The sequence below is a fragment of the Rhinatrema bivittatum genome, chromosome 3, assembly GCF_901001135.1.
Source record: "Rhinatrema bivittatum chromosome 3, aRhiBiv1.1, whole genome shotgun sequence".
NCBI classification, from domain to species: domain Eukaryota; kingdom Metazoa; phylum Chordata; class Amphibia; order Gymnophiona; family Rhinatrematidae; genus Rhinatrema; species Rhinatrema bivittatum.
Window position 1 is genome coordinate 168,307,422 of NC_042617.1, and position 22,115 is coordinate 168,329,536.

Sequence of the window (22,115 nt, forward strand, 5' to 3'; positions counted from 1 at the left end):
AGGCTTTTTGAAAATTGCCTGCATTATATGCAGGTAAAAGGACACATGTGGACCACTACACGCATACTTTTATCCATAAACTGTTCCCACAGGCAGGGCTGGGGAAGGGTGTGCACATAAGGGCAAATTTTAAAAAATCCTGCACGTAAAATCCGGGGGTTATGCGTACAGCTGGGCCTTGCACGTGCCGCGTGCATTTTAGAAGGGGTCCGGCTGCAAGCATAACCCCGGTTACGCGCACAAGAGCCGGGCCTCGCAAAAGGGGCGGTCCTGGGGGCAGGGAGGGGCGGTCCTGGGGGCAGGGAGGGGCGGTCCAGGGAGAGGGGTGGGGCGGAGCTGGAGGCAGCCGGTACAGCTGGAGTGAGTTCTTAAACAAAGAAAAAAAAAAGGTAGGATCTTTTAAGGGGTCGGAGAGGACAGGGGAAGAGGGAGGAAGTATGGGCGGGGGGGGGGGGGGGTGGGTAAGAAAGTTCCCTCCCAGTCCGCTCCTTAATTTGCCGTGCAAATTTTGCAAAACTGTCCCCCCTCCCCCCCCCCTTGTGCATGCCATGCACAAATGCACGCACAGATTACAAAATCCGGCGTGCATGTACTCGCAGCCCGCCAATTTTATAACATTCGGGCGCCGCCGCTCTCATGTTCTAAAACCGTCGCATCCATGTGTGCTCGCCGGGTAGCGCGCGCACATGGACACGCAGGCACAGCTATTAAAATCTATCCCTTACCGCACATAGGGGTAGATTTTAATAGATGCGCGAGCGCTTCCATGTGCGCACGCTTCCCGGCGCGCACACATGGACACGCGATTTTAGAACATGCGCGCACAGGCGCGTGGATGTTATAAAATCGGGGGTCGGCATGTGCAAGGTGGGGGGTCCTTCCCACCACTTCCCCTAACCTTCCCACCACTTCCCCTAACCTTTCCCCCCCTAACCCTAACCCTAACCCCGCATGACAGGCCTTTTTAAAATAAGCCTGGCATGCGGACCCTCCCCCCCCCCCCCACAAGCGCGTAAATCCTCTGGAGATTTTCTCCAGTGCAGGCTCTTACAAAATGATCCCTTAAAGCTTTTGGATCATATGTGTTTCAATTTAAGTTGCTAGAATATATTTTATGGTTTCCTTTGGCGATAAAAATTTCATAATTTTTTTCTTCTGTTTACTCATTGTCATTATAAAGGAAATTACTTTATTGTTCTAAAAAAAAAAAAAAAAAGACATTGCTCGGAGCTGCTGTTGTATGCTCTCTTGAACAGCACATGGTAACATTGCAGATTTATCACAAAATGTTCCCTTGAACATTCTGCAGCAGAACAATACAGAAAGTCATTGTCATTCTAAATAATTGCGAAGAGCACATGAAAAATGCAGGTCAAAAGTTTAAAACACAGGGGAAGTGCGAGCAGCTTGTACAGACAAGCTGAACTAGCCAAAATAGCTCTCACTGAAAAATTGATGTTTTCAAACTGCTTTCTGTGATTAACTATTTTGGTTTCTTCACCCTCATGAAAAGAGAAATAAAAATCGGCAAACTTCTATTAGCGTTGGCTTTTGTTCCTTTATTTTTGGTTGGTGATAGGATTTTTTTTTTTTATTAATTTGAAATGACTTCCAAATAAGGTGCACTATCTTTGCAAAAACTGTGCACCCTAGTTGTAAAGATAATGCACCTTATTTCACAATAGTGCAACATTTTCTGGAAACCTAACAAAATTGGGGGGAAAACCTAAATGACACAGACCCCAAATGATGTCATGATACTACATGTTTTGGCCTGCACACCCCTGGTAACCAGTGTTGGTTTTGTAGCACAGTTGTGATTTGGTCCTGCTCATTGCATCTTTCTGTCATTCCTGCAGTGGAGTTTTGTATTATCTGACGTTTGTGGATCTGTAGAGTGCACTACAGTAGTCCAACCATGTGGGAACTGTGGCATGGACTACTGTGAGTAGGTTTCTCTTCTCGGTGAAAGGGCACAGACTTCTCAAATGTGGTAGTTGAAAACAGGCACTCTTTACTGGTTTTTGAAGCAAGCTGTGCGTCTGAATTGTATAACTGTTCCCAATAAGGCAAAGAATTGTTCCAAATGGGAATTGGGTCCCATTTACTCCACCTTTTCGCCATTGTATGACTATTTCCTGTTGCCAGGATTTGCGGAAGCAAGGCGAGTTCCAGCTCCAGTATAACCAAGGCTTTTGTCCGGGAGCACAAAGAGATGTTCAGGTCCAGCATTTGCCTACGTTTGCTTGTACCCAAAGAATTTCTGTTATGTTGGGATTCAGGTGGACTTTGTTATTCTCTTGTCCCTTTTTTGAATAGCTGCTAGGCATGTGCATAGTCTATGGATGTCTTTCCACGTGAACAACCCTAAACTCACTCTCATTGCGAGAAAACTGCCTCATTGTAAGAAAACTGCCTCTCTCCTGACTAAATTCTTCACCTGTTAAATATCTGAAGTAAACCATTCTAGCACATGGAAATCATTCTTGTAACTCAGAAGGTTGAGAGGTATGCACAGGTAAATGTCATTTAATCTAACGTCTTCCTAGTCAAACCCAGGTTCTTCCATGCTAGTGCACAACACTTGCCACAGAGCCACGAGGCTGATTCAGAAAGTCTCTTCCTGAGCTTTTTTTTTGGTATCATTGATTTTGTTGTGGGGTTTTTGGTTTTTTTTTTTGCCTTGAAATGTATTCGAAAATATCGAGCAGAACATATTTTGGTATGCTCTCATTCTGCAGAATGACATCTTTCTCCTTGACCTAAACTGTGATTTTTGAACCATCATAGCTCTATTACAGGGCTTTTCAAACCTATCCTGGCAACCCCATGTTCCGTCAGGTTTTCCGGATGTCCACAATGAAATATAGAGATCCAGTATATGCAGATTTATCCCCTGCATATTCATTTTGGATATCTTAAAATCCTGACTGGCTGTGAAGTCGCTAGCACAGGTTAATAAATTTCATTATCATTTGTTTTTATTTTTTCATCAGTATTTTTGGTAAAATAGCTTTAACTGGTCTTTTCAGCTATGCTTATTTATTTATTTGTATTTGATACCCCTGAGGGAAGAAATGGAGGGTGAAAACATTTTTGAATTGATATTATAACATAAGATTAAAAAATGCAAAAACATTATTATAGTATGCACGGGTATGTCAGATATCCTACATTTCTGCTAATCTGAATACCCTAGACTAATTAAACAAGAAGTTCCAGCTAGAACTAATGCAGCCCACGTACATTACACATGTAACCCTTTTAAAATCCGCCTATAACTCCTTTGAAATTTCATTGAATTTTCAAAAGGTTTTACGCATATAAATGGATTTTGTGAGCATAAATGGAGTTTAGAAAATTGCTACAATATATGCTACTTTTACATAGTAAATCTGTTTGAAAATTCACTCAATATATTTGAGAATGCAAGCTATGGACGTAATTTTCAAAGGCGTTACACATGTAAATATAGCATACTATCATGGCAATTTTCAAAAACCATTTACTCAAGTGAAGTGCATTTGCATAGCTAAATCCTATTGACAATTCAGTGGTATATATTGAAGTGATTTTCAAAAGCCCGCTTAGTCGAGTAAAGTGCATTTACACATATAAAACCCATTTTTAAGCATGTAAATGCTTTTGAAAATCAGGCCGTAAGTGCATACTTTTTTCCCCCAACCTAAACACACCCCTGGTAATGCCGTCTTTCAATACCTCGCTGAGGACGTGCAATTTTCAGACAGCCGATTTAATGAGAGATGCCTCAAGCTGCGGTAGTGCTCTAATGCGTGCTACTGTATTTTGCACGATAGAGCACTAGGGTGGTGATATCATGCAAAATACATGATATATTGCATCTCCCCGCCCAGGCTCCCTCGCCTTTTGCAATGATCTTCTTTATATACGATTTGCATGCATGAATAATGCAAATTCATGTAATGAAGGTCATTAATAGGCAATCCCATGAAAATATTTTATTGTGGCTGACCGAGAAGATAGTAAGCCGTGATAATATGACAAAACCTCTTTAAAAACCTTGGACTCTAAAGTGGGTCCCAAGGCTACCGCCTCACATTTAAAGAGCCAAAAAAAAAAAAAAATTAGCGGGAAAATGGGGACGTTGAGCAGGGGTCAGGGCTAACCCCCACTTCAACCCGGGGCTGCCATCCGAGACTCGGGACCCTACTTTTTAGATTTTTTTCACTCGGGGAGCCGTTTCAATTTGCGACTATGGGGGAGGGGGGGGACAGGACCATTGCTATGCAGCTTCATTTTTAATTTGTTTTTAAGTTTGGCAGAGTCAGAACCGCTTCAAGTGGTGTCACTGGGTTCAGCTTTCCCGCAATTTTGGGGCCAGCAGCCCTTTAAGGCAATGGCAGTCCCTTGAGATCCATTTGTATTCAGTGATGCATCTGGGCCTTTCTTGCCAGGTCATTTCATTTCCAGAACCTGCTTTAAATACATGTAACCTCCATCCCAGTGTGCAGCCTTAGCACGGGTGAGGCCATAAACTCATTTATACCTCTTCCAGGCAGGCTAGCTCACCAACCTCCCTTCCTTCCCAGGGCGCAGATTCTTTTGTCTCAGGGAAGTAAAGAGTCCTCTCAGTCCCAGTGCGGGGCGACTAACTCTCCTCTCCTGACTCCCTGGGTGAGGTGATAATTCATGGTCCTTGTGTTTGCTGGCTGTGCCACATAAGTCAATGGAGGCACTGGGTTAGTGTCCAAATAAATCTTCACTGTTGCAAATGAGTGAAAATGGCACACAAATGTGATCCACGGCACCACAAAATTAGTTCCTTTCCAGTCTCCTCCTCTATCTGTGCAGGAATATTGGCGAGCCAGAGGAATTTCTATCCTCCAGGTCATGGAAAAAAGAGAATCCCCAAGTGGGTAAGATGCACCCCCTCCAACTGGTAAAGATGCAAAGTCACTGTCTCTGCCCAGAGAGATAACTCTCTCTCTCCCCAACGGATGGGTGACTTCAAAGGATGTTTACTCACGGTTAGTTGCTTTCTAGATTCTTTTGTTTCTGATGCACCTCTTTCCTTTTGTCGGCTTTGATCTTCGATGGGAGGGATCCCTGAAGCAGGACTCTTGGTGCTTCAGTCAGGAAGATAGGGCAGTCAACACTTCTTCCTTGAGCTTGAACTCGAGTTTTTTCAAAAGCTGAAGATACCGTTACAGCAGGCCACTGATACCCCCCTTCCTCATTGAGGGCATGGATGGCAGGTCTTCTCTAATCTGCCCAGGCCCAGACCCAGGATTCCCCGTTCCCTGAGCCCAGGAGCTGAACAGGCTCCAGTACGGTTCCTACACTAAGGGCCAGATCTTAAAATCTACGTGCGGGCATAGATTTGTTCGCGCAACCCGGCGCAAACAAATCTATGCCCAATTTTATAACATGCGCGCGCTAAATAGGCTCGGTGCGCGCAGGGGCAGATTTTCTAGGGTTATGCGCAGATGTTACGTGCGTATCCTTTGAAAATCTGCCCTTAAAATGCTAAATTCAAAAAAATGTACGCAGAGGGGAAAATCCAGACTAGCCAAATGAGTGGACTAGAAAGGAAAAAAAAAACCCTCTCGACCCTGGTCAGGACCACCAAACAGGACTTGCTTGGCTCCTCTGACTGAAAAACAACAAAAGCTAATCTCTTCTCTACCTCTGAACTCTTTTCCAAACTCAAAGGATTGCCTGGGGGTCGGCCATTCCAGACCCCGCAGAAGAAGGGGCTGTATTTGAATGGATCCACCCCACTAACCATCCTGCACTAACTAGCTGACACTGACAACCCAGGACTTAATGGGAACAGGACTGAGTGTCTGTTGCATACAGTTCTATGTTCTAATTGCCCATGTAGTGCAGGGATATGGCTGGCAATTTCATTCTAGTAATAATAAGCTGAATGCAATTTTGAAAAAACAAAGAATGAAAAGAAAAACAAAAGAAGCTTCAGGGTGGTTTGAGCAACTGAAACTTCACTTTCCTCAGGGCTGGAGGTGAAAGGGGAAAAATGTTAACAATTCTACAAAATCTTGTTGAAATTTAATTAACTTGTCAGTTTCCAATTTTAGTCAAGTCAGAATCCTCAGCAGGAATGAAAAGAGAAGCACTTTTTTATCCCTCTGATCATAATCATTATGACTAAGAAGGGCATAGAGGCAGTCTTTTATGTTATAGGCTTCTGCCGAGTGATCTATTTTGACAGAATTCATGTTTCCTTTTACTCATTTCATGCTTAGAAAATCGGAGTAAATTATAAAATGCTAGTTCCCCGTATGCAATTCAGTAACAGACGTTACGGTAGTTTTATCAGTGTGAGCTCCTATGCCTGCCACCAATAAAACCAGCATGCCATCTTTATTAATTTAACAGATGTTAAACCAAAAACACCCCATGCAGAGAAAGCCTCAGTTGTTTCAAAACAGAATGAATGCCATTGAAGCTCCCTCATGAAAATGTAGCTTTTCTGTTCATATTGGGATTCCCATAATTGTAATGTAACATGGAATGGCACAGTGGATTTTTACAGGATTATAAAGCCTTATACATCTAGATCACTGGTTCAGATCTACTTCAGATTTGCAGTGAATAAAAAGTCATTACCATCTGCATGCCATTTGGTTGGCTATGGGGGTCTCTTCGCACAGGAGAGGATAACATGCATCACAGTTTGGCACTGTCTTCATTGTTTCAACAATGAGGCCAAACTATTGCACAGATAATTAGCCTCTCGTATTCAGAGATGTCTTTTCCAGAACAGGCTTGAGGCACGTTGTCAGGACAGTGCAGAGGAGCTTGTGATTTCCTTGCCTCTGGTGTGCCCGTTCTGTGTCCGGTTCTAATGCTTTCGGGCTGGTACATCTCATAAGCACTCTGAGGGCTATTTTCATAGCCATTTACCTGGCTGGATTGGCCAATCTGCAAATTGCCCTCACTCAGTCCAGCAAAAAGTAGGCCCAAACTTTCAGAGCATGGGGGACTTGTAGCTGCACCTCAAGGAGGTGTTCCCATCGGCATGCTTAGTTTTAAGGAAGAATATAGCACGTGTGTTGCATTTTCACGTATATGCTTTCATTTAATCCTATTGCAATTGATATCGGACTCATCTGTTGTCTGCTATTTTTGGGTGGTGGATCTGGGTGAACTGGGAGAGTTCAGGGTCTCTGAACTGGAGATGGTGAACTGGTGGAAATCAGGGTATTACATGGACAAGTTATATTATTTTTGTGCCAAAAATGTACGCACATATGTTTATAAAATAGATAAAGTACATGCCTTCGATGCATTGCAAATATTCGTGCCTATTGAAAAATAGGCGCATGTTGAGGGGTGGATACACGTCTATTTTATAAACTGCATGGAGCAGGTATGCACAGATTATTAAATGCCATAGTAGATCTCTGTGCGTCCGTATACACGTGGCTGAAAAGAATTTAGTGCCTCTAGTGAATTGAACCTCCAGTGAGAAGGCGGAAGAGGAAGTGATGCTGACAAGGCTAAAATGATACACAGCCTTCCTGTAATGATGTCACATGGAGACAACATCAGTAGGCCTCCAGGGATTTCCTCTGGCTTTTTCCTGCCCAGGCTAAGTCCCAATTTGCCTTTGCCTCTCATTTGGAGCCTTGAGGTGCTCTTACCACTGTGGATGGCTGCTTTGCACCTCTTATGATGCTTTGGGGGTCTTCATTTCACTCTTTCTGCCACTTTGACCCTCTATCTTTGCCTTGCGGATTTTTTTTCTGCTTCTTATGGTGATATTTTTCCCCTTTTAATGTGCCTTGAATTGTTCAGGCCACACTTGGTACCGTTTTGCCTTTGGGGGTTTTGCCAATGTAGTTGGGGCCTTGTGCCCCAAGTTTGGAAACCTGGGCTGTTTTGGCCCCTCTTGCTGCTGTTTTGCTCCTCCGATGGTACTTTGGAGAACTCCTGCTACTGCTGGTTACATTTTGTTCCATTCCAGGTTCTTGGGCTCTTCATGCCATTTTTGGTGCCACATTGACAGTCTTGATGCTTTGGAGTGCCTTCGCCCTTCTGATGATGTCTGCCCTTGAGTTTCAGTAGAAATGATAAAAACCCCAATTTGAGAGCCCAAAATAGGCTTCTTTGTCTTTAGTGTAAATAAAGAAAATTAATTATTTTTTTTCCTTGTTTGAGACAAACCAAATGAATGATTGTGACTTCCAAAATGAATAAGCAAACTGAAACAAAATTGTTGCCTCTGCACATCTCTTAATCTTATTTTTGTTGTGGCCTCATGCTCTTTAACTGATAGACATTATTAGCACAAGGACACCACAGTTTCATGGAAAATGTGAATTCTAACAGGATTCACGTGCTATTTCTTATCATGTGCTCTAGAAAATTTAGACTGCACCATTTACAATAATTGAGCTTTTAGAGTATACAGTAAAACTGTTATTAGGGGGCATGCTAAAAAATTCTTACCTTGAGTTTTAATGTTTAGTCCCCTAAATTTATTACACCATGAGGTAGATCTTAAAAAGTACGTGCATGCGCCAAGCTGCGCAGCCTGCCTCCGTTCCCTCCGAGGCCGCTCCTAAATTTATTACACCATGAGGTAGATCTTAAAAAGTACGTGCATGCGTACTTTTGTTCGCACAACCGGCGCAAACAAAAGTACGCTGGATTTTATAAGATACGTGCTACGCGCGTATCTTATAAAATCTGGGGTCGGCGCGCGCAAGGCTTCGCAAAATCGGCAGCCTGCACGCGCCGAGCTGCGCAGCCTGCCTCCATTCCCTCCGAGGCTTTCCTTCCGAGACTTTCCTTCCGCGTCCCCCCACCTTCCCCTCCCTTCCCCTATCTAACCCACCCCCCAGCCCTACCTAAATCCCCCTCCTACCTTTGTTGTGCAAGTTACGCCTGCTTGAGGCAGGCGTAACTTGCGCGCACAGCCTCGGCATCCCCCGGCACAGGCCGCAGTGCCGGGGGACTCGGGACCGCCCTCCCGGCCTGCCCCCGAACAGTCGCCATGCCCACGGACCCGCCCCGGACACACCCCCTGACCCCGGACACACCCCCCAGACACACCCACAACCTGCTGACACGCCCCTCCTGCCCCTTTTACGAAGCCCCGGGACTTACGCGTGTCCCGAGGCTTTGCGCGCATCGGCGGCCTATGCAAAATAGGCACGCCAGCGCACGAGTGCCCTGTGCGCGTAAATCCAGCAGGATTTACGCGTGCAGGGCTTTTAAAATCTACCCTTTGAACATTGGAAGGTTAACTTTGATTAAGGCCTCCTAGTGAATGGTAGTGATGGTATTTCTACTTTAGACAGAAGATATATTTTTGTGTTCTAGTCAATTTGTCTGTCTGCTTGTCTACCTAGTTTAGCTATCCAGTTCTCTCTCTCTTTGTCTACTTCTCTCTGTAGTGCACAAGAGCTCAATAATAGGCATTTTTTATTTTGTGCTTTATTAAATGGCATTTTAAAATGTGTAGGAATACAGCATTTTTCATTGTTATAGCTTCATACTGATGGAAACGCTGCACTGTATAAACTTTGTTCACTTGAATAAATAGACGAATAGGCAAACACCGATTTCCTGATCGGTATACATATTAGAAGCCATATATTCCATTTAATATTGGAAATTATGAGGGAATGCAGATGATCCAAATGACAGTGCATGTAAACCCAAGGTAACTGGTTTTACAGTTTGGCAAATTTCTATATATAGACAGAATTAAAGATTTAATTATTATTTAGTATAATTGTTCTCACTTCTAGTGTCACAGACAACAGGAATAATTCTGTTGCATGAAAAGAAATGATAATTCCTAATAATAGAATATTAAATGTTATAAAATAAAGGACATTTTCTGATTTGTGAAAATACTAAAGTCAAATTTGCTAATAAGTTTGTCTGATATTGCATTGTGAGAAATATGCCTTCCATAACTGACTTTTGGTTTGGTACTGTTAGAAATCGCCTATAGAATGAACAGGCGTTACCATAATAGCCCACTGGTATTTTTCTGCATTTTAAATGTAGATATAAAGGTCAATTAACAAGTTATAGTCATGGACCAATTTAGTACATTTGTGACTAACTTCCAACATCTATGTTCCCTTGAGCAGATGAGTGCAGAATGGCAATGTGGCCTAAATATACAAGTAAATTTCAGGTTATATTACAATTGTGATATAGTAGTATTTATTTTCTAACTAAAACCTTATTTTGTAAACCATTATGATGGCGTTATTTTGACGTTTCCGAATGACCGTATATAAAACTCGCCAAATAAATAAATAAATAAAGAGTTGTTAAGTAAGAGGATGGTAGAAATGGCGATGTATTTGCAGAGGGATGACAAAGCTGAGGGAGAAAAACAGCAGAATTTACAGCTGCAGTAAGACTATGGGGTGTGTTGTAGCTGGTGGCATTTAAGGATACTGTCTTGGGAGCAAGGCCGGACCACAAGTCAGGAACTGGAACTGTCTTCTCCTCCCCCACAGGATGAGCCTTTGGGTTCTGGGGGCCAGTAGGACTTGGATACACCCACTGAGCATGATGATGAAGGCTGGGTTGGTTTTCTACCTAGCCAACCCCCTTCCCTGCATGTTGGTCTCTTGGGTTCTCAGGACCAGTAGAGCTTAGCCGGAGCAGGCAAGAATGGACTGGAGGATGAGGCAAGGATGGACTGGAGGCAGGGATTGATTGCTAGGGAAGTTCAGAGCTGGAGGCAAGGGCTGGATATGAAGGCTGGATGAAGCCAGGACAAGACTGACAAGACAAGGACTAGCCCGAATAGATAACACAGAAGATCTGAACGCCATGGAGCAAGGCAGGAGGCCAGAAGGGCTAGGCAAGGCCCAAAGGCCACAGGACCAGGCAAAGCAAGGAGTGTGAAGGCACAAAGCAAGGTAGACAGTGAGAAGGCAGAGCAGAGCAAGGAACAGAGGCCAGGGCAAAGTGCCAAGAATAACTCAATGAACCAGTGAGGAGATTCTGGCAAGGCAAGTCTAAATAGAACTGGGGCTGGATGTGGTATAGGCAGGAAGGAGGAGCCTGGCAGGTTCTGGAAACCAAGCCTTCTGAGGACTCCTAGTGGAGAGAAGGCTGCATCACAGGCTGATTCAGGTTGATCACTGAGGAGCTGATTCTGATGGCTGAGAGCAGAATTTGTAAGAGTCCCCTGTTGGTGAAGAAGTCTCCTAGCAGAATATAGTAGGATAGGATGAGTCTGCATAGCAGGCAAAATCCTAACAGGGTGCATTTAGCAAAGTGTATTAAAATCAGACTGTCAAGAGCCTGTTTTAATGAGCACGTTAATGCCAGTGTTAATGCAGTGTTCACCAAATTATTTAGGAAACTGTGCCAAAGTGCAATAATTAATGTATATATTAATGTAAAAATGTGACTGCACCTCTGAAAGTGTAGGTAAGTTTTTGTGTTAATGCATCTGTGTTAATTTTTGAACTATTTAGCAAGCATCCATTTTCCCCAAGTTAATAGACAATGAGGTAATTTGCATGATTTTGCATTTCATTATCTCATCATAAATTTTTGTGTTAACATTAACGCAAGCAAGTAGCTAGTTAATGTTGATTTAAAGTGTCATAGGCACATTTAATATGTGTTAACATTTGTGTTAGCGCTTATGTGCTTTGATAATAGATCGTTAGGTATCCCTATTAATTCTTTTTATGTTTATTTCAGAGTGTTTGATCATTTTGATTTCAAATACCATGTTCTTCACTAGATTTCAAATTGCCTGTTGATATCCTGATCATAAAGTCATTGATATAGCTGTCTTGGCTGGAAAAATGTTCTTCCACAGGAGTGTCACGCTCCTCTGTGATGTGTTATGTCATGTTAGTGAAGCTTTATTCTTGTTTTTAACTTCTAATGTGCTTCACTAATGGAGCACCTCCTCACATTTTTTGCATTGGAGACTACATAATAGAGGCAAAGGAATGTGATCCCTATCTTTTCTATGCGAATAAATGTGATCTGTGCTGGCACAGTTTGCAGCTTAGCATCTTGCTGGGTTTTGTGCCATTATCGTGTATTTGAAGTTGTCTTCTCACCAGTTTTTGCTTCAGAATAGGTGATTGCTGTAAAGCTAGAATCAGAGGAGCAGAATATATATGTATTTCAGTGATTCATTTTCTATCAGCATCAATTGTTGGTCTTTTATGATTTTTTTTTTAAAGTTTTTCTAGCTCTAGGTTTCAACTTACAACAAGGCATACCTGCTCTGTAATTTTCTTTTGTTTGCACTGCAGTAGTTTTTCCTAGGGTGTTTTAAGTGAAGATGCGATTTTGTTAGAGATGATTTTGGGGTTATAGTGTCCCATTCATCAGATGAGTGCAGCCTAGCTCTGGAAAGCTAGTCACAAACGTGCTAGTTGGTTGAATAGAAAGGTATCATCTACAGCCTATTTCTTGACCTTTATTACACTATTATACTAAAATGGTAAACACTATTGTAGCCTGCTTTTCTAGGAATCCAATGTTTAGAAAAATATGCATTCCACTTATGGCAGTAATAATGACTTCTGGGTTGAGTATTTCCTGTTAAACACCTGCAACATTATGAACTGAACTTTGCCGTGGGCCCAACTTCTTTGAGTAGTCCTTAGCCACTCCCCCACTAACAACTGTTGCTGTAATATAGTTGCATAAGAACGCTACTACAATTTTTCACTATATCATACTTCATACAGAATTTTGCAATTCAGAGCAAAGTATATTATTGCAGCCCTGCTGTCTTACTGTAAACCAATATTATGTCATAGTGTTCTTTATCTAAGGAAGAATAAAAAGGTAAGACTTGCTGTACCATGTTCTGGTCTAACTATAGTAAAATTAGGTAACAGTAATTGCATGCCTCAGTTCAGTCTTTAGTGCTATGTTTTGGTGAAAACAGGGCTCCCAACACAAGCAAAGATATGGATAGCACTATTAGAGAGATGATGACAGGTATATACTTGAGGGAAAAAAAAAAAACAAGCAAACTGGCTTTATAATTGCATGTTGCTTTGTTGGAGATTGCCTTACAGAAACGTTTCTCACTGTACAAACAGGACAACGATGCATCAATTACATTGAAAGTGTACAACTGCAGTGAAGACAAAGTATTGTTTTGTTACCAAGATTACAGCAATAGGCAGTAACAGCATTTCAAGTGGCAGCAAATTTCCCATCTGCAGGTGTGAGAAGCCTGAGGGCGCGGCATGTTTTTTTGCCCAGCACCTGAGTTTCGATAGCAAAGAAAAATTCAATCTAATTTCCTTCTGTTTCTTTGTGTCCACAGGGCTCATTAGAATCTGTCTTTCAGAAAAAGATGACAAGGTTAATGGTCTATGGCGTTTTCCATACTTTTCTCTGAGTCTGCAGTCCTATTCAGGACTTTGGCTAGGGTCTTTTCCACATTCCAGCCAGACCCCTTGACTAATAGCACTGAACAGAGGAAAGATTTTAAATACTTGACTTGCTTCTGCCTTTCCTTCTCTATTTCCTTACTACATCAGTGTGAACTGCTGAACCTCTCTACCAATTTAGAAACCTCTAAATATTCATGTGACACATAAAACTAAAATAAAGGGATATTTTCAGGCATCTTGGAATAACCCAAATATTCATTGTGGAATCAATTTACACAAACTTGTGACTTAGAAAGGTTTGTACCTAAATAATATTTTCCAGGTTGGATGAATCAAAAGATTGTCATTCTTCCTTAAAAATGCCTGCCAGAGAAGCTTTATGTATCTAAAAAAAAGTCACAAACTTGGGGTTGTGATGAGATGAGTATCTCACCCAACCAGAAAGAGTCCAGAGATGGTGGCAAACGTTGCTAAACTGAGACAAAAAGGGATCTGTCAAGATATTACAGAGGAGGAGGAGACACAGAGAAAAGAGGTAAGATCACTTTAACAAAGAAAGGGATAGAGAACTGCAAACTGCTGGGAATTGTAGTCCCAGGGATTCTTATCCTGTAGTCAGATAGGAGTAAGGAACTTCTCAAACAGTGTGTCACGACACACCACTGTGTCACCATGCACTGGCACGTGTGCCGCGGCTTCCCGGTGTCCCATGGCCCCGGTTGTGCTTCCCTACCTCTCCTTCACTGCAGCGAGATGCAGATATTTTTCCACTAATACTGCTATGGCTTCACCCAGGCACAAACGGCAGCAGTGTTAGTGGAAGCTGGTAACCTCAGCGGCATGGCCCTTTCTTCTTCCTGCCCCCACAGGAAACGATGTACAGTGGGGGTGCACTGCCCCCACAGGAAGTGACGTACAGTGGGGTGCACAGGAAGAAGAGAAGACCATGCTGCATAAAGTACCAGCAGCAGGCTGGCCTGGACCACAATGAAGTGCATCCGGTGATCAGCGATGGAAGAAAGAACATAGCCCCTTCAGCTGATGGGATTCTTCATTCTCTGGCCACAGGGGCTAAAGGAGGAGGCTACTATAGCTGCCATTTGTTCTGGGGAGGGGTCATGAGTGAGAGCGAGGCAGATGGAGAGTTGTGTTTGTGATTGAGAGCTTATATGTAAGTAAGAGAGTGGGTTTGTGCAGGTCTAATTGACAATATGTATCTAATAAGAACATGTGTGTGAGTGAGAGCATGTGTGTGATTGAGAGAGAGACTGGTCAGGAAGGTGACTGGTGTGTGTGATTGAGAGAGAGACTGGTCAAGAAGGCGACTAGTGTATGTGAGGGAGACAGACTGGTCAGGGAGGTGACAGCTGTGTGTGAAGGACAGAGAGGTGACTGGTGTGTGTGAGGAAGGGAGACTGGTCAGGGAGGTGATAGGTGTAAGAGAAAGAGAGAGACTGGTCAGGAAGGTGACTGGTGTGTGTGAGGAAGAGAGACTGGTCAGGGAGGTGACTGGTGTAAGAGAGAGAGAGAGAGACTGGTCAGGGAGGTCACTGGTGTGTAAGAGACAGAGACTGGTCGTGGAGTCTAACTAGTATGTATATGTATGTGCGTGTGCGTGTGCGTATGGGTGTGAGAATGGTTGTGGGCCCTAAGGAAGAGGACCGTGAGGACAGAGCTTCAGCAGCCACTGCTGCTTCTGGTGAGTGCTTTTGGCCTGCAAGGGAAAGGAGTAGGAGAGTTGATGGAAAGGGTAAGTAAAGGTGACTTTTTAAGTTTATTTTTCTTAATTGACTCCCATTTTAATTATTGGGTATTATGTAATGTGTTTGTTATTTTGAAATATTTTATTGGTATTTGGATAATTTTTAATAATTTTTATGAGTTTTTAATTGTTGGATGTTATTCCATTCATCAGCTGTTTTTTAACATTTATTAGTATAGCTTTACAATAATTTCTGTTTGGGGATCTATAGCAGCTTGGCTTATTGTGTTTTCCTAATAGGAGGTGTATTAGTGTTTAGGGCCTGGTTTAATATTTGTAGTGTTGCCTTTTCATAGATAGGGTTATTACTGTTTGAGTGTGTTCCATAATACATGTGTAACTTTGTGCGAGTTAGTGTGTATTATTGCAGATCCTAGGACTATGGACCTTATTTTCCAAGGCTATCACAGGCTTGCACTAACAGCGCAAGCCTACGATAGCTAGCGAAGGTTGCGCACGCCTGAAATACCTACATCGGGGCGGAGTCGTTGAGTCGAGGCGTCACCGGGCCAACTCTGCGACAACGGCGCGGACAGCGAAAAGGTAAGGGCCTTTTCGCTGCCTATTTCGCGCCCAATAACTCCACCTTCTATGGTGGAGTTATTGGGCGCGATGCCGGCAGCGATTGCACCACGGAGGTGCGATTGCTGCCGGCTAGCGCAGGACCCCCCCCCCCCCCCCGTTTCAGCCCCCCCGCCCCTCATTACCGCATTTTTCTAAAGAATCGCAGGCCTGCAATACTTTAGAAAATGAGGCCCCATGTTAGGTGCTATATTTCTCTTTCCATTTCTCCAGGTTTGCACTGCATGCAGAATGTGGCTTTTTTGCACTTCCATTTCAGTTTCTGTCTCCATATTTATAATTTGTGGTCTTTCTGTACTTGGTGAAGGTTGTTTTTTTGTGTTTGACCGAGATGAGGTATTTCACTAGTTGCTAGACATTTCTATCAATCTTATTTGCTGTGTTTTCTCAATAGGACATGCATTGGTAGTAAATTACTGACTTTTCATAAAAAGGGCTATTGTGCCTGGTAGTAGAGGGAGTTTGTTTTGCTTTTACTGAGATGTCACCAGAACCAGAATATCTTTTTGTATAGTGAGTTGTACGGGTAATGCCCAAGTTCTGCTCTGCACCCATAGTTTGGGTTTGAGGGGGTTCCTGTGGATGCCCCCGTGATGGTCACATGTTCAGCAAGTCACACATGTGAGAATCATCTGTCAGGTGTGTCCCGACCAAAAAAAAAAGGTTGAGACCACTGATTTACAGGATCCAGGTGAAGCTAATTAATCAAATCCTTTTATTAGCTTCACCTAGATTCCCCAAATAATGCCTCATTCCTCTACCATCAGTTCCATCCTCCTGACTGACATTAGGTTAAGAATCTCTCTAGGAGAGGAGACTGCTAGAAAGGAAGAGAGCAACCTGAGAAGCAAGGGCCTACTTGGTGTGGGATGGTGGTAGGCCAAGTGCTAACACTATACGTGAAAACATCCCTGTAGGAGGACTGGAGAGCGTGCAGCTTGTGGTTAGCAGCATAACAGGAGACAGCAGAAAAATGTGCTTTGATTCCCACATATAGGCAGAGAGGGTGCAGCCGTCTGCGACCGACAGACACAACAAACTAGAGATGTGAATCGGAACCGGAATCGGTTCCGGTTCCGATTCACATCGTTAATTTTTTTTTGTGCGGCCCGATCGCGGTTTTGTTTATCGGCTGCGCCCGAGCTGATAAACAAAAAAGCCCACCCGACCCCTTTAAACTGTTCCCTTAGCTTTCCCCACCTTCCCGAACCCCCCCCCCAAAACATTTTACAAGTACCTGGTGGTCCAGTGGAAGTCCCGGGAGCGATCTCTTGCTCTTGGGGCAGTCAGCTGCCACTAATAAAAATGGCGCCGATGACCCTTTGCCCTTACCATGTGACAGGGTATCTGTGCCATTGGCCGGCCCCTGTCACATGGTAGGAGCACTGGATGGCCTGCGCCATTTTTAAAGATGGCGCCGGCCGTCCATTACTCCTACCATGTGATGGGGCCTGGCCAATAGCATGGATGCCCTGTCACATGGTAAGGGCAAAGGGCCATCGGCGCCATTTTTATTAGTGGCAGCCGATGGCCCCGAGAGTGGGAGATTGCTCCTGGGACTTCCAGTGGACCACCAGGTACTTGTAAAAAGTTTTGGGGGGGGGTTCGGGAGGGTGGGGAAAGCTAATGGCGCAGGCCATCCAGTGCTCCTACCTTGTGACAGGGGTCGGGAGGGTGGGGGAAGCTAAGGGAACAGTTTTAAAGGGTCGGGGTGGGTTTAGGGATTGTTTTGGTGTGCCGTTTTTCCTGCCCTCCCCCAAAACGATAAGAGAACCCCAGGAACAAAATCGTGGGGTTCTCTTATTGGGAGCCCCCGATTTCTGATGATTTTGAAAATATCGTCCGATATTTTCAATTGTCCGAAGCCTGATTCACATCCCTACAACAAACCAAATCCTGTGTTCCACTAAAAATTAGATCTAAAATAGCTCCCCCTCTTGAAGGTTCCTGACCTAATTGTCCATGAAGCAGCCACTTATTTCATCCAAGAACTTTACATTTCTAACATGTCCTGACGTTACATTTACCCTGATAATATTGGGGTAAGTGAAATCTCCCATTATTACTTCACTGCTAAATTGATTAGCTTCCCTGATTTCTCTTAGCATTTCATCATCTGTCTCATCATTTTGGCCAGGTGGATGGTAGTATACTTCTATCACTATACTCTTACCCATCACACATGGGTTGTCTACCCATAAAGATTCTATGGTTCATTAAGTCTCTTGTCTGGTCTTTATCCAGTTGGACTCTATGCCATCCTGAACCTAAAGCGCCCCCTCCCCCCCCCCCCCCCCCATCAAGTTGATCCTCCCTATCATTGTGATATATTTTGGATCCTGATGTACACTGTCCCATTGATTATCCTCCTTCCACCAGGTCCCTGAGATGCCATTTATGTCTATCATATCATTCACTGCTATAAACTCTAATTCTCCCATCTTACTTCTCAAACTTCTGGCATTGGCATGCAGGCATTTCAAAGTGTGTTTTTGTTTGTTTTAACCTGCTTTTCAGTTGATTGGGATAATTTGGAATCCTTTATCTCAAGTGATTCTTTACTTATAGGCACATGGACTACTTTATTTTTATTGGAAACTCTCTGTTGATATGCCCTAACTCTCCTGCCTCATTAGTATCTTTGAAGTTATCTCTCGCCAAAACTATGCAGTGCTGAGCAACTGTCGACTTTCCCCCTTGTTGTAGTTTAAAAGTTGTTCTATCTCCTTTTTAAAAGTTAGTGCCAGCAGCCTGGTTCCATTCTGGTTGAGGTGGTGCCCATCCTTTCGGAACAGTCTCCCCCTTCCCCAAAAGCTTTCCCAGTTTCTTACCAAACTGAATCCCTGTTCCCTGCACCATCCTCTCATCCATGCCTTGAAACTCCGCAGCTCTGCCTGCCTCTGGGGACCTGCACGTGGAACAGGGAACATTTCAGAGAATGCTAACCTGAAGGTTCTAGATTTCAGTTTTCTACTTAAAATCCTAAATTTGGCTTCCGGAATCTCCCTCCCACATTTTCCTATGTCATTGGTGCCCATATGTACCACGACTGCTGACTCCTCTCTAGCACTGTCTAAAATCTTATCTAGGTGATGCATGAGATCCGCCATCTTTGCACTAGACAGGCATGTTTCCAGGCTGCTCTAAATTAAGCTGCCCCCTTAATCTGTAATTATTATGCTTCTCTCAGAGCAATTTACTGAAAGTTGCAGTGCTTAGGAAGATAAAAAGTGGGCCTTGCTCTCCGGAATGCCCTTCCTCAATATGCACGCAAGAAGTTCAACTTTGTTTTCGAAAGGCTTTGAGGTCTTTTTTTTCATAGCTGTTTTTGGAGAAGCCTAAACAGTAATTTTACTGGATCTAGATGACCTTAAATCTATTTAATTTTATAGTTATAGTAGAGATTTAATTATTGCTTATTTTGATTATTTAAGATGTATTTTTTTGATTATTTTATTATAGACTTTGTTATACTTAACTGTTTTAGAATGTATGTTATTTGCTTGTGTTATTAGTTGGTTGTTCTCTACCCTGAGCTTTTTTGGTAAGGGCAGAATATAAATGGAGAAATAAACAAGTTAATTAAGTCATTAATTATTTAATTTTAAACCCCATTTGTTATTCATATCAAAAATCCCCACCCCCTGACCAAAATTTGCTCAAATCCTTTCATAAAAATGTTGGCTATCAATCATTATATACTGCAGTCTGCTGCAGAATGCTTCCTGGTAATTTACGGGATGTATGCTTGATATAACACATTATCTCTGACTGATTCAAATATTTGTAAATCTCAGCAGGTGACCTTGTTTTAGACAGAAGTGCTGTTTGAGAGCATTAGATTTTTTATAACTTTTTAATTTGAACTCTTATTAACTGATTAATATGTAAACAAAAACATTAAGCAACTGTGACTTGAATTTTTAAAGACTTAGTATATTTATTTGATGTAATAAAATAAATGCCAAGTACATTTTACAGGGAACAATGTGAAGGTGACAATGAGTTTATGCTAATTACAAAGGATATTCCATTTTATTATTACTAGGATTTTCTCCTTTTTCTTCATTTCCATACTAAGCAGGCTGTTTGAATTTCTAATTAAGGTCAGTTTCATATTTAAAATATGAGAGTGAAGGAAATTTCTGCAAACTAGAAAGCAGTAAACTATATTTAGTCTTTTTAGGGACCAATTTTCACATATCCCATATAGTTGGAAACTATGCAGGAGTTCCTGATGCACAAATTTTATGCAGATGTTTAAAGGAAAACAGCCTGTGTTGTTTCCTTTAAAAGAAATTGGCAACCACAAAGTAATAACTTTAAAACAGTCTGCATGCTTTACACCTATTTGTTCAGGAGATTGAGTGGGAGAAGAATGTGAACACAGAAGACAAATCACTTCTACAGATGCTATTTTCCTCCTTTAACACACCCATTGGAGCTAATTTTCAAAGAAGTTATATGTGTAAATATAACAGGTCCATCGAAACCGGGTGTGCGTACCGTGCATTTGCAAGGGGCGGCACGGCGGGCCAGTGGCAGCAGGAGAGGACACTGGCGGAGTCTAACCCACCAGCAGCCGAAAGGCTGCAAGCCACCGATGCTCAATCTGCCGGTGGCCGAAGAAGGAGAGAAGCTGCAGGTTATCAACGCTCAACCCACCAGCAACTAAAAACTAGAGACTCATGTTCCGCGGGGTCGAGGTGGAGCTCATCCCATCCTGGCCCAAAGACAAGAGGCATGCAGGTCCATGATGGAGCTCCTCCCACCATGGCCCCACGTCAACAGGAGGCCCGTGGGGCCATGGTGGAGCTCATCCCATCACTGCCCGATGACAACAGGAGTCCATGTGTGAGCTTGTATGTGTGTTTCAGTGAGTGAAATCCTGTGTATATCTGAGAGCCTGTGTGTATGTGTATGTGTCTATCTCATGTTATAAAATTGGGAGTAGATTTGTTCGCGCCGGGTTGTGCGAACAAATTACTCTCATGCGCACCTTTTAAAATCTACCCCATAATGTTCTTTCTGTCAACAAGTGGCTCATGCAGTTTGCGGTAAAACCTATGCGAAGCACTAAGATAGCGCACTTTGCGATAAACAGCCTATTATCATAAGACTCGCCCATTTTCCTATCGCATGTGATATTTAGTGCATTTTGATAAATCCATGCCTAAGATAGGCTGTAGAGAAAAAACTTGACATGATAGAAGAAAACTATCTGGAGTTTTGAAATCAGCATGCCTATTTAAGTCTAAAACAGCTGAAAAATCGAACTCAACAGGAATTATATTAAAAATTGTTCCCCAGTGTAATGTTTCTGTTTTTCCATTGTTGCTCTGCATAGAGAGGCTGGCTTGTTGTGGGTTCCAGTTCAGTTCTTCTCAGTACGTTTCTGTTTATACTTTCTGATCTCTTTATTCTGTATTTGTGTTCTGCATATGTGACAGAGGTGAGGTATTTTGCTGGCATATAATTTCAGTGTAGGGATCTATAGCAGCCTGGTTTCCTAAAGAGTTTTATTGCTGTTCGAGGTCCTGGTGTAATTTATTTATTTATTTATTTATTTTTTTCATATACCGACATTCGATCTCAATCGAGATATCACACCGGTTTACATTCAGGTACTGTAGGTATTTCCCTATCCCCAGAGGGCTTACATGGGCAGTGTTGTCTTTTCATAGACAAGATTGTTAGGGTTGTTTTGATATGGGAGATTTACTATATTGTAATGGTAATTCTGTTTGTTCATGGCTTTCTGAGGGCCAAGTTCACACCCAACACCATTACAAAAAGTCTAATTCCATAGGAGTTCCAAGTGTCTTTTTTCAGAGTTTTCTGGTTGGCACCATAGGAGTGCATGTAAATATAATATGCATGTTGTGTTATTTTTGTCTCAGAAGACTGTACTTTTGTATGTTCTTTGCTTGTAAAATTTGTTATAAATGCATAATTTAATTCTGTGTGTCTGTAAAGGGTGTGGGAGTGTGTGTGTGGGGTGGGGGTGGGGGGGGAAAGTTGGCGAGTGTGCAAGGCTGTAAGGTTTGCCTAGGGTACCTAATACACTTCCCTTTGCATGGGTTCTGGGATGGGGGTCGTGTCTGTTTTAAAAATATAGATGGGTCCAGGACAGGCACTGAATGAATCGGGGTGGGGGTGGGGGCAGCATAGTACTTTTTTGCACAGGGTAACAAAAAAGCTAGCACCAGCCCTGAAATGTCACATACCATTGTACCAGTTTTGAAAAGCCCTTTTATGTGCAGGGACGGTAACTTTCAAACACACGGGCGCGTGTGTTTGCCGGCGCGCGCATCAATGCATCAGTTTCATAACTTGCTTGTGTTTGTGTGCGCATGTTCTAAAATCATTTCCATCGATGCGCGCATGTGCATGCGAATCCCGTC

General features: G+C 42.9%; 1 protein-coding gene across 4 annotated transcripts in view; it reads left to right on the forward strand.

The window, feature by feature from the left end:
* The window catches only part of CHRM3 (cholinergic receptor muscarinic 3), a 1,211,018-nt gene that overhangs the window by 777,655 nt on the left and 411,248 nt on the right, over positions 1–22,115 (forward strand). The gene's annotated exons all lie outside the window — the stretch shown is intronic.